Genomic DNA, 13,770 nt, shown 5'->3' with positions numbered 1-13,770 from the left:
TAAAAGGACAAAGAAATGAACAATCAATATTATATTTTTATTCTTTTACACTTTTCACAGCATATAAAATCCAAGCAAACTTCAATTCATTGTAAATTTCATTTCACTATGCCACTAGTTCAACCCAATTAACACAAACCATTTAGGCAACACAACAAACAAAAAAAAAAAAATCGCTGTAAATTTACAGCCAAATTCCTATAGCAATCTATTGTGATTCTTAAATACAGTAGTTTGCTTTAAAAAAAAATTGCATTCTGGGAGATCAAGAACAGGCTCACTGTGAAGTAACTCGTTTTACTGTAAATAGCTGTTCTATGGGCATTAAGGGAAAATGAACATTTAAAATCATGATATCATCTTGATGAAAGAGATGATGTTTTTGACAAACACCTCTGTTCTTTATCATCTCACATCAGCCTTAACTTGTCTGTCTAATGAGTCAAATAATTCAAAAATATAAGAATAAAAAAAATCAACCTTTTAAGCAATTTATATATTAAAAGTACAATTTTGCCAGGATTGAACAGTGTATTTTTTTATGAAAAAAAAAAAAAAACCAACAACCTGTACACAGAAAAGTAACAGTATAGCACTGCATTGTGGGTTAAAATGGTGAAATACCTATAATCCTTTGCGCTTGAATAAGTATGCATGCTTTGGTAATGCAATGGGGCTACAAACATTTTTTTAAATAAATAAATAAAAAAATCACGTTCAAAAGACTTAATGAAGACTTAATAGTAGTCTTAGTTTAATTAGTGTTGTTGTTTTGTTATCAATGGTTGTGTTTTGTTTGGTCAACATTATGGTGATTAGTGTTCTCTTGAGCTGGCAACTTGGACCTTCATCATTATTATATAATGTTCTTCCAGCCAGTCAATTTATGTTTAAGTAAAACACAAGATGTTGCACTGTACTTGGAAGACAAATTCTGAGGTCAGACAGAATATCTGATCCTACCTTGCAAATTGCACTATATGTGGCAATAGTGATGCATTACACATAAAATCAAAAACAGAAAAAATATTTCAGCAAAATTATTTCAGCAAACTGAGTGTTTGATGTTTGATGAACTTGCAGCATAACTTGAGTTGCTATCAAGACACACAGAGTAGGGATGGGCGATACCACTTATTTTCATTTCGATTCGATACCAATAATTTCAAGTCCAATATCGTCGATACCGATACTAATACCGATACTTCTATTATTTTTATTTGTTTCTTGGGATAAAATGTGTAATTTTAAATAATATTTTTTGGCATAATTCATATATATATATATATATATATATATATATATATATATATATATATATATATATATTACATTTGTGAGCCTAAATAGAAAATTATTAGACTTCTGTTTTGTTTACCCTTACAAAAATTAACCATGGTTTCACCACAGTAACTATATTTTAACCATTTCTTAATCCTGGAATATCTCAACATCATAAATTAACAGACCAAGAATCAAATTCCTACTGAAGGCCTGTCATTGGACAATATAATGGTCAAGCCACTCTAAATACCATAATTCAAAGCAAAACGGGTCATTGGTAAGCAAGGCCCCTCAGCATTCTGAACTCTTCTGAACTTCCACACAGAGTTAAAGCAGAATTTTCCTTGAAAGGTTTCCAAAAGATCATCAGACTTGCACGACTCTAATACTAACACATTTCATCTTAATCCAGGAACATTCTACACAGTCACAGGACTTTACAGATTTAACCTTCTAAAATCTACAGAATGCATTTAAATCCACGATTTATACAATACATAGTCTTGCTAGGTAATTTTGACAATTGCTTTGAACTGTGGTAATTGGTATAACTGACAAATTAATGATTATAGCCTGATGTACCTCTTTAAAATGTGTGGAATATTTTTCACATATATTTTCATATTTTGTTACCTACACATAATAATATTTGTGAAAGAATGTAACATTTGGTATGCAAGCGCTCGCTTGGTTACTTGGAGGAAGCTGATGGCAATGAATATCATGTCTCCTGTACCATTCTCAAGATATAAAAGTTCATGATTAAATATGCACTATTTTTGAGTGGGAGATTTGTACGACTCCGAAACAAAGGACCATAAAATCAACTATCAGAAAGGACAGCCCAGTCAACAATTTGAATCTGAAAAGTCACTTCTGATTGGCGCAGAACATCTTTTGGGATGCAGCCAGTTCAAATATTTCCAAACAGGAAGGACACGCTCTGCTCTCTCTTCCTCGCTTCTCTTCTCTCTCTTGTCTCTTCTGCTCTTCTGACTGCTCAGACTTCGCTCTGGCTCTTCCCTCGTGGTCTTCTCTGGATCTTGTCGGAACCAGATCCATGCCATGTGAGGTCCAAGGAAGCTCTGGACTCGAAGTCCATAGGAAGCCCCTCACTCTCTACAGTTCAGAGAAGGCCTCGCTTCAAAGTCAACTTCATCATTCATATAGACAATAACTATCCGATCTTACAGAGGTCCAAAACATCGATGGAACGAACTTTCGAACAAGAGCCAAGAACCAAGGAACACAAAGAATGCAAGGAAACACCACGTAAATCGATATAAACTCAAATAAGGTTAAATGGTTCTTAAGGCATTGTCAACAGACAAAGTTCATTTTCAATTTAATGATAATTTATTTTACATTCTGTCACTCTTCTCACCAACCTGTCTCATGTATATATGTGTTAGATTAGATTTATGTTTAGTATAGTAATAAAGTTAGTCTGTATTCAAAAATGATTTGACTGGTATATTGTGATAAATAATCTCATCCCTGTTTCTAAAATATTTCACTTCAAAGCTGTGCCTGAATACGTGTGATATTATTTTCAATAAGCCATGAGAATAATATCACTCTAATAAGTGAATTAATCATAATTCACTTATTAAAGCTAATTTCTTACAGTAGAAATTGTGAGCAGATACAACGAGACGTTGTATTACGATTTTAATGGTGGAGAAATTTATTCAGACAAATAATCGAATTATTTGTCATTTTTCTAATTTATAATGGTTGTCGAACGCGACTGATTCCATTAAAAATTGCCTTACATAGTAATGTAGAATCAGGACAGTTTAATTTAGTTCATAGCTCACATATTTCTAGACCATAAATTCCCTTACATATAATGGTGTTAGAATGAGGGCACTTTAACTGTTCCCTTCTAAATGTAGCATACCAAATACACCTACATCATTGCAAAACATTCCATTCATTCTTCCTTTCAAGTCTTACAAATCGCTGTTGTTTATTGTTTGATGACGTAAAAGTTGAATTAATGAGTTCACTTTAAAACACTCATGGTCTTTATTAATCATGGAAACCTTTGCTCATAGTGCACTGCTTAGATGCTTAATCATCCCTGAACTCTGTTGACTGCAAATGAATCTGCTGTTAAGAGACAGACAGGATGACAAATTAATTTAAAGGGATTAATCTTAGACACAAGACGAAACAATTCATAAATGTGAAGGCTGAGTTGACAACAGAGCAGACAGTGGGAGTGCAGGGTAAGATCTGATGAGAATGTTGATCATGACTCAGTGTAAAATAATGTTGCAACACTGACTGTCAGAAGTAAACAATAGTCTAAACATCAAACAAAATGTGGGCAATCAAAACAAAGAAAAATCTATTAGGTTCTTACTGAATGAGTTCACAGAATTTATACTTAGCCTCAGAAGCCACGATTATAATTGTAATTAAATAAGGATGCATGTCAAACAAATCATTCACTGTCAATTGTTTAATTGAATGTTTGTTTTTTTTTTATTTGTTTTATTCAAATGATTTAATTACACTATGTAAAGGGACAAAGGGACATGGTTGTTAAAGACTGATGGGTTTGCCATGTGCAGAAAACTGGAGTGTGATGTAAGTGCACCAACCAAACTTTAGTAAATCAGTAGGCTACTATGGGCTACTAGCTAGATAACATTACACCATACTACCCACTAGATGACAGCAGAGTACAAATAAAGAAAACAATTTGCATTGCTTCGGTAAAACCCAGCCTTGTTGACTCTTTCCTTAGGATTATTTGGACTAGTATAACTTGGTTAATTTTAGAAGGGGTGACACTAACATTTTTGCTTGGTATTAAACAGTTTATGGCTTCTATGGAAGAGTGCAGACTACTCTAAATGATTTAGTCCTCTAGCAGCAGCTCAAGTGCACAGCCCTGGTGGTGAATGACGTCATATGATGTAATTGGGTGCTGAACATTGCATGTATTAAATAATCTGTACTCCGGCTTACCTGCATCCATCCATCCATCCATCCATCCATCTATCTATTGTACTTTTTTGCTGTATTAAGAATTACCATTACTGTAACAATTAATCTGTTAACTGATCATTAATTTAACGGACAATTGGTTATTCAAAATAAATATGACTGCATTGAATCCATGTGGCAGAAGTTTAATATCTTGTGGAAGACATCACCTGAGAATGAAATTATACAGTAAGTTATGTTAACAAAAAAAAAAAAGAAAAAGAGATGTAGTATAGTGTACTGGCACAGCAGTGATAAACAAGGTCTAATTGAAGTGAAGTGGGTCTAAAATTGTTTGAGTCACTCAAGTGTATTAATAACAAATTATCCTTGATTATAATTTTCATCCTCATGAGAAAGCTCAGAAGACATGATTTAGGGTCACAGCAAAAAGCCCCCACCCCCAACCCTATAACTCATGTTTAACTAAATTTAATTGCATTTTAAACCCACAGCACATCATGCTAAAATATGTTACATATATTCTGATAAACAGATTGTTTGAGGCTACATGATGTATTAAATGATACATTTCTGATGCTTAAAATAGTCATGTATGACCTAAATTAAAAGTCTAACTCAAATCAGTGAGAGTGTGAGATTGGGAGGCATTCTGTTTAATATAAAATAATTTATGGGGGTGGGAAATATCTTTTAAAACTCTAACTGAATTTGAAAGGTATTACAGAGATTTGATAAAAATAATAAGAACATTTTCAATCATTTCTATTCAAAAAGCACAATTTAGCTGCAAGTTATATGAACAGAATGCGTGTTATAAGTCTCACATCTTTAACTGTGTGAGCACTTATCACTGGAGTGGTAAATGGTCTGCACTTATATAGCGCCTTTTTAACCTTAACGGTATTCAAAATGCTTTACACTGTGACTCATTCACCCATTCACACACACATTCATACACCAATGGCAGCAGAGCTGCTATGTAAGGTGCTAGCCTGCCATTGGGAGCAACTTGGGGTTCAGTGTCTTGCCCAAGGACACTTCGGGATGTGGGCCATGATTCGAACCACCAACCCTGCGATTAGTGGATGACCCACTCTACCAACTGAGCCACAGCCACACATGAATCATAAGTGTTGGCACCTTGAGAACATTATAGAGACCCATTCATTAAATAAATATTTCTCATAGGTCTCTTAAACTGTTCACCCTGAACACCAGTATAAACAGTCACTCATTGACAGAGGGGCATTTGAGAAAACAACTGTCCTTATAAACACCAGCGCATACATTTGTCATACTAAATATTTCTCATAGTCTAAATATGTTTAAAGAGGCCCTATTATGCTTTTTGATCTTTCCTTTAGTGTGCAATATAGCTGTTTGTGCATTTAAAAGGTCTGAAAAGTTACAAAGCACAAAGTCCACGCAAAAGGGAGTTATTCTTTCCCACAGACACCACTGCTCAAGAACAACAAGAAATGGCTGGATTGTTGTCCAGAAATTTATTCCGTAAAGTGTCTATGTCACTATGTAATACATTTGCATAATGCCCGTCTAAGGGCTACGTTGGCCCGCCCTCAAACAAACATAGTTATAGCTGAGGCCAGGTTGAGTTGGATTAGTGTTGTTGCCATGTCGAGAAGATGCTGTTTTCTTCACTGCAAAAGCAAAACGCCTTCGTCTTCGCAGACAAATTGACGAATCAGTGGTTCAAATTTAATTTAATTATTTAGCAGTACAACCACAAACAATGCCGGATTTTCAAGACGGTTACTCCTGAAAGATGGTGCAGTTCCTACTTTGTTGGGACAATCTGGCACTTCAGGATCATAACCTGGAAATATGCTTAATTCTTTGTGGATTTATCTGCTACATAAAGTTCAAATGCCGAGTTTTGTGTTGTAGCTATGGTGTACACCCAGTGCACTGTTGGCCTCTGCTCACTGGCAAGCTAATGTTATTGTGTTGAAATAGTCTTGGTAATTAGCTACTAGCACCACTTTTACCAACAATTGTGTAGAATTATGAAGATTGTTTGTCATTCTTACCATCAAGTGTGGAGATGGATTTATTTTTACAAAGGGTCATTTTACATCTGCAGTCCACGGTAGTGCTTGGCTAACTTGCTATGTAATGTTATTGTTTTGGTAAGTGTTTAGTATTCAGCTGTGGGCCGGCTTTTACCTAAAACTGTGTAATAAAATGGTCGATCTCAAGAGTCTTATATAATTATCTAATTTAAAACTGTAATGTTACAGTCGCTATCCAAGGTAGTCAAAAGCTGGTTAACTTAGATGCATTACATGTCTTTTATTTGAAGCTTTGTTAGGTTCACAATAATCAACAGTGTACTTGTGAGAAAGCTACTAAATTAAAACTTACCACTGTGTAACGTCCTGCTCAAGTCATGCTAGCAATGTGGTTCGGGTCGATCAGCTGGTTCTTACAAACTTTAATTATTGGACTCAAACTGGTTCGGCAAAAACCGGCACCACTATTACCACAGATACAGTAGTGTTTACAGCTGCACAGGAAGACTCGGGAGCTGAAACTCGGTTATGGTAAAGGGCGTTACATTTCAAAAACAAGCTCTACGTGGCTGACCAATCACAACAGACTAGGCCAGCTGACCAATCAGAGCATAATGGGATTTTCAGAAAGGGGGACTTTAAAGAGACAGGAGGTAAATCAGAGCGTTTGAGGCAGAGGATGAAAACAGGTTTAGCAGCAATGCGCATTATGAGAAAAATTTGTTTTTTGAACATTAAATAATTTAAACCTATTTAAACCTACCCTATTCTAGTATGGTTCTCCTCTTATCTTAAAGACAGGACATTTTCAGTTGAACTAGAACACTTCTCATCCTCCCCGGCTCCCATTACCTGTGGGGTTCCCCAAGGTTCTATCTTGGGCCCAGTCTTATTTTCTCTATACATGCTGCCTTTGGCCCAAACCTGTCAAAAGTATAATATTTCCTATCAGTGTTATGCTGACGATACCCAGCTTTATCTTCCTTTAAAGCCTGGGGATAATTCTGCTTTAGATTCTCTTATCTGCTGTATAAATGATATAAAAAAGTGGATGGCAACACATTTTCTTCACCTAAATGAATCAAAAACTGAAGTGATGGTGTTTGGTTCACCTGGCTTTACCAAACACATGATTAATGATTTAGGTTCCTTTGCTTTTAAATTACACGACAAAGTTAAGAAACTTGGAGTAATTTTTGACCATGATTTAAAGCTTGATAGACACATAATTTCTGTGGTCAGGAGTGGTTTCATTCATTTAAGGAACATTGCGAAATGTAAACCCTTTTTATCTTTTAAGGACATGGAAGTTGTTATACATGCTTTTATTTCTTAAAGATTAGATTACTGCAATTCATTGCTCTGTGGCATTTCTCATACTTCACTGTCACATCTGCGGTTAGTCCAGAATGCTGCTGCCAGATTGTTGACCAGGACAAAAAAACACAACAACATATCTCCAGTGTTAGCATTTCTTCATTGGTTTCCAGTCAAATTTAGGATTCAATTTAAGATTGAATTATTTACTTTTAAGGGATTACATGGCATGGCTCCTCCAGGGCTGTACTGGGAAGAGAAATTGGCCTGGGATTTTACATGGCAACTGGCCCAAATGTTGAGCGGTGCATATATTCTGCATATCACGACACCATTTTGTGGTCTGTTCTGCATAACGCGGCGCCACATTGATGCTTATCACGGCCCATTCGGCACATTTTGCGGCCGAACCACCGTCCTGCTTGGTTCTACCAATGGCCATTATACCCCTGATCGGCCCAAAAGTGCGTCGGTCCACCGGGAAAATGCCTGGTATGCCAGATTACCAGTCCAGCCCTGGGCTCCTCCCTATATTACGGATCTCCTTCAGCATCACACGCCTTCTAGACTACTAAGGTCTTTGCTGAGTTTATTTTTAACGATCCCCAAGTCCCGTCTTAAGTCAAAGGGAGATTGGGCCTTTTCAGTAGCGGCACCACAGCTTTGGAAAAGCCTTCCAGTACTTATCAGGTCTTGTACATCAGTCGATGTTTTAAAATCTTATTTGAGGACTCACCTTTTTTCACTTGCTTTTAACTGTGCTTAATGTGGGTTGCTTATATTGTTATGTGTCATTGTATTTTCTACATTCTGTATTTATATGATCTGTTTAAGCTATAATGTGAAGCACTTTGGTCAACATGTGTTGTTTTAAATGTGCTATAGAAATAAAATGTATTGATTGATTGATTGAAAGTAGACCCCCCAAATAAAAACATGAACCTGTAAATTAGCATAATATGAGCTCTTTAAAATCACTAGATCATTACACAACATTACACATCTGTCATTCAAGGGTATACTTCACTTATTCAATTTCACTTACTGTATGCATATAACACACTGTCTCTCTCTTTTTCATGGAAGTGAACAGACCACTGTTTACCTGCTCTGTCTGATTAAATTAAACGCATTCCATGGGAACTTCATGTGTGTCATGTTCTTTGACAGGTAACTTCATGTGTGTCACAACTTCATGTGTCATGTTCTTTGACAGGTATGAAAAAGAGGTTGGGCTGCACAATTAATTGCATATTCATCAAGAATATGGTTACAGCTTTAGCGATTAACTAATATTAACAGGTTAAGCGAGTGAAGATAAGAACATATGAAGAAAAGAATAAAGTCAAAAGGCTAAAATAATGGGGCATAGGTGAGAAAAAAAAAGAGAACTGGTGGGAATGAGTGTGAGAGGGGAAAGGGGGAGATAAGCATAATGGAGAGATGAATGGAAGAAGGCAAAAGGGCCTGACTCTCAGTGTGAAGCCAGTGTACCCAATCTACAAGCTTTCACTGTTCACTCTACACAAGCTTATCTCACTTGAAAAAAAAATGGAATAGAACTTAAAATTCAGCTACTTACATAACAGCATGCTGATCTGTGAAAATGACACAGCAGCTTCTCATTTTCATGACTAAGCTGGCCTATCAAGTGAGGACTCATTGATATATTCCATAATTTATCAAATTGACTGTATTAAAGCACTTGGATCAGTTCCATTTGTTATGCAGTCGATTTAAAATTTTACTTAAAGGGATCTTTTACGCAAAAATGAAAATTCTCTCATCGTTCACTCAACCTAATGCCATTCCAGTTGTGTATGACTTTCTTCTGTTGAACCCAAACAGAGATTTTTAGAAGAATATCTCAACTTTGTAGGTCCATACAATGCAAGCGAATGGTGATCAGGCCTTTACAGTTTTCTGCACTTTGGCTCAGTTCTTGAATGAGAATAGCTTTTTCAAAACATTAAGTTTATCTCTGAACAATTAGTTTCTTGTTCACAAGATTTGTATTTATTTAAGCAAATTGCAAATTTTTTGGTGCAGGTGTGCAAAAGAGTAAGTATAATTTGCATAACTAAATGCACATTGCTTGCTGATCAAAACTGATGAGTTGTTTCTAAGTGAAATTGTCATACTCTTCACAACTTCTAAAAATTAGACATTCAATTATCAAAATCTGTCAGACATACATGTATATTCCATAAATATCTATGACATGGAATGTTTTTTCATTGTAGTGTTTTTTTTTTTTTTGCATGGATGACATTATGTGGCAATTTTCTGTTCTCTACATATGATTTTACATATAAGAAATTTGTAAAAATGGACATGCAAATGTGAATCTTCTGTTTACATGTAACACGTTGCTACAAAAATAAATGTACTGTATACATACAAATGTGCATATCCTTTTGTGTGTACTACAGTACTGTACAGTATTGACTTTTCCCAGTAAACTTTTACCTACTATTGAAATCGGTATCTGAAAAGCTCAGTGTGATACACAATAGCATTCAGCTAGACAAAACTGACATTCTTGTATAGTACAGTAAGCAGTCAGTGTCAACAAAAAAGTAGAACTAAAATTAAATTTGTACAGTGGGTACGGAAAGTATTCAGACCCCCTTACATTTTTCATTCTTTGTTATATTGCAGCCATTTGCTAAAATCATTTAAGTTCATTTTTTTTCCTCATTATTGTACACACAGCACCCCATATTGACAGAAAAACACAGAATTGTTGACATTTTTGCACATTTATTAAAAAAGAAAAACTGAAATATCACATGGTCCTAAGTATTCAGACCCTTTGTTCAGTATTTAGTAGAAGCACCCTTTTGATCTAATACAGCCATGAGTCTTTTTGGGACAGATGCAACAAGTTTTTCACATCTGGATTTGGGTATCCTCTGCCATTCCTCCTTGCAGATCCTCTCCAGTTCTGTCAGGTTGGATGGTAAACGTTGGTGGACAGCCATTTTCAGGTCTTTCCAGAGATGCTCAATTGGGTTTATGTCAGGGCTCTGTCTGGGCCATTCAAGAACAGTCACGGAGTTGTTGAGAAGCCACTCCTTCGTTATTTTAGCGGTGTGCTTAGGGTCATTGTCTTGTTGGAAGGTGAACCTTCGGCCCAGTCTGAGGTCCAGAGCACTCTGGAGAAGGTTTTCGTCCAGGATATCTCTGTACTTGGCCGCATTCATCTTTCCCTCGATTGCAACCAGTCGTCCTGTCCCTGCAGCTGAAAAAAAACCCCACAGCATGATGCTGCCACCACCATGCTTCACTGTTGAGACTGTATTGGACAGGTGATGAGCAGTGCCTGGTTTTCTCCACACATACCGCTTAGAATTAAGGCCAAAAAGTTCTATCTAAGAGAATCTTATTTATCAACATCTTGGAGTCCTTCAGGTGTTTTTTAGCAAACTCCATGCAGGCTTTCATGTGTCTTGCACTGAGGAGAGGCTTCCGTCGGGCCACTCTGCCATAAAGCCCCGACTGGTGGATGGCTGCAGTGATGGTTGACTTACTACAACTTTCTCCCATCTCCCGACTGCATCTCTGGAGCTCAGCCACAGTGATCTTTGGGTTCTTCTTTACCTCTCTCACCAAGGCTCTTCTCCCCCGATAGCTCAGTTTGGCCGGACGGCCAGCTCTAGGAAGGGTTCTGGTCGTCCCAAATGTCTTCCATTTAAGGATTATGGAGGCCACTGTGCTCTTATGAACCTTAAGGGCAGCAGAAATTTTTCTGTAACCTTGGCCAGATCTGTGCCTTGCCACAATTCTGTCTCTGAGCTCTTCAGGCAGTTCCTTTGACCTCATGATTCTCATTTGCTCTGACATGCACTGTGAGCTGTAAGGTCTTATATAGACAGGTTTGTGGCTTTCCTAATCAAGTCCAGTCAGTATAATCAAACACAGCTGGACTCAATTGAAGGTGTAGAACCATCTCAAGGATGATCAGAAGAAATGGACAGCACCTGAGTTAAATATATGAGTGTCACAGCAAAGGGTCTGAATACTTAGGACCATGTGATATTTCAGTTTTTCTTTTTTAATAAATGTGCAAAAATGTCAACAATTCTGTGTTTTTCTGTCAATATGGGGTGCTGTGTGTACAATAATGAGGAAAAAAATGAACTTAAATGATTTTAGCAAATGGCTGCAATATAACAAAGACTGAAAAATGCAAGGGGGTCTGAATACTTTCCGTACCCACTGTATATAAAAACATTTCCAAGGTTGACTGCCACGGTGAAAACACATCTAAACATTTTTACATGTTTAGATGTCATTTAATTTTATTTATTTTTTTGGTGCCTGTCAATCATTTTAAGCATTCTTAGTTGAAGCGGATCAAGTAGAGGATTTATACTACATTCAGATCATGTCGAGAAAAAGAAAATAGCCTCAGTGAAAGACTGCCTTTTGAAAGTTAGTTCAATCCACAAGATACTGTGATCATCACTACTTTACATAACAACAATAACATAGAGCTTTTTCCATAACAGATGCTTGTATTACACTATCAAAGGGATCGGGAGTTGTTGTAGGACATGATATGCACAGAGCAGAGTATTCCATGACCCTGTCACAAAGCATGCTGTAAGCTGATCTGCAGTACAGTCATGACAGCTGGCTTCTGGGTGCCCTTGTTCAGCCTCCACTAATGGAGTCCTGAAGCAAAAGTTTGAGAGGAGCATGTTCATCTAATCCTGTCAATCTCTATGTAAGCAAATATAAGGTGCCGCCTACCTCACTCCAGTGACAATTATTCCGTAAACAACTTAAGTAGTCTTTCTTTGCCACTGTCAACTTAGGCTTGCTCGATGTGAACTCGTTAAATGATTTTTTATGTGTTTAGATGTTGTAAGATAGCATAGTGTGAGCACAGGGTGAAAAGTGTTTATCAACTTATAATGTCCTGTTCTCTTACGAGAGGTTCTCTCGTATTGCGTAAGCTAGCTTACGCTACGGGAAAGATTCATCTTTTCTGAGATATTGAAGCCAAAAAATTATCCTTAATTTTGTATCATTTGTCAACGCAGTGCAGCAACTGCAGACCTTGAGCGGGCTAGCTAGCGAGCTCATTGTTTGCTCTGCGGCAACTGCTGCAGCCTATAGACGAACTTGGGCGAACTCGCGTCCAATGAGAGGCGTCCTGCGCTACTGCATCAAAGCCCGCCAAAATGGGTGTGGCTAGAGTGCATATAAGCGTAGTTCGTGAGGCTGGAACCCTGATTTTCATCTCCTCAGCGAAGCTCTTCGCATCTCTGAACTGGAAGCCGCTGCTCGAGGGGCATCTAGCAAGCTTGGACAGCTCGAAGAAGCCGGCCATCTCCGCCACCTTCAGCCATCCTGCGAGCTACGCCATCCGGCGACGTATCCTTTTAGAGCAAGCTAGTTCTTAACGAACTTCACAAAAGAGTAACGAGCGTCTTTTTAAGATGCCTCGCACCACTTGCGCTTCATGCCGCGCCCTCTCAGCGCCGGAGACCACCACATCATCTGGCGCTCTGACTGGGACTGGGGCATGCAGAGCTCGCCCTCGCTGAAGGCGGATGCAACCTCTGCGAGGAGCTTCCGATGTCGACCCTGCGGGCTCGACTCGGCGCTCAGAACCGAAGCCGCCGCCGCCTTCCGTTCCGCCAGCGCAGGAAAAGCGCCGCTCCCAAAGGCTGCCAGAACCGGTGATAGAAGCGACTGCCTCGCCGAGCCTCTCCTCGAGCATCGCTCTCACCCTCCCCGCCTCGGACGCCGCAGTTGCCGCTCAGCCGCCGCAATGCTGCCATCTCGGAGGACGAGGCGGAGGATAAGGGCTGTTCCATCATGGCTTCGACAGTGAGGAGTGGTCAGGCTCCCACGCCTCCTCCTCGGCCCAGGAATCCAGCAGGACCGCGACCGAGTCGAGGGGAACTAACACGCCTCCTCACACAGGCCGTCGACCGCCTCGGGCTCGAGTGGTCACCGCCCCTGAGCAGGCTCCCAACAGACTCGACGGCTGCTTTCTTCAGAGCCGCCGCCACGCAACACCCGCGCCCGGCCGCTCACTTCCTGCCGGAACTCCACACTGAACTTGCAAAGTCGTGGAACGCACCTTTCTCAGCCAGGATCTAAGAAGCGCGACGGACCTCGCCCTTCAGGCCACCAAAGCTGCAGCCCAAGCTCTAGG

General features: G+C 38.7%; 1 protein-coding gene across 2 annotated transcripts in view; it reads right to left on the bottom strand.

The window, feature by feature from the left end:
- LOC127646716 (cAMP-specific 3',5'-cyclic phosphodiesterase 4B-like) overlaps positions 1-13,770 on the bottom strand; it is a 278,575-nt gene that overhangs the window by 87,085 nt on the left and 177,720 nt on the right. The window lies entirely within an intron of this gene.

Source organism: Xyrauchen texanus, chromosome 7 (genome assembly GCF_025860055.1).
Source record: "Xyrauchen texanus isolate HMW12.3.18 chromosome 7, RBS_HiC_50CHRs, whole genome shotgun sequence".
Taxonomy (NCBI): Eukaryota; Metazoa; Chordata; class Actinopteri; order Cypriniformes; family Catostomidae; genus Xyrauchen; species Xyrauchen texanus.
The sequence above is the reverse complement of the archived record's forward strand: the minus strand, read 5'-3'. Positions and strand labels throughout refer to the sequence as shown.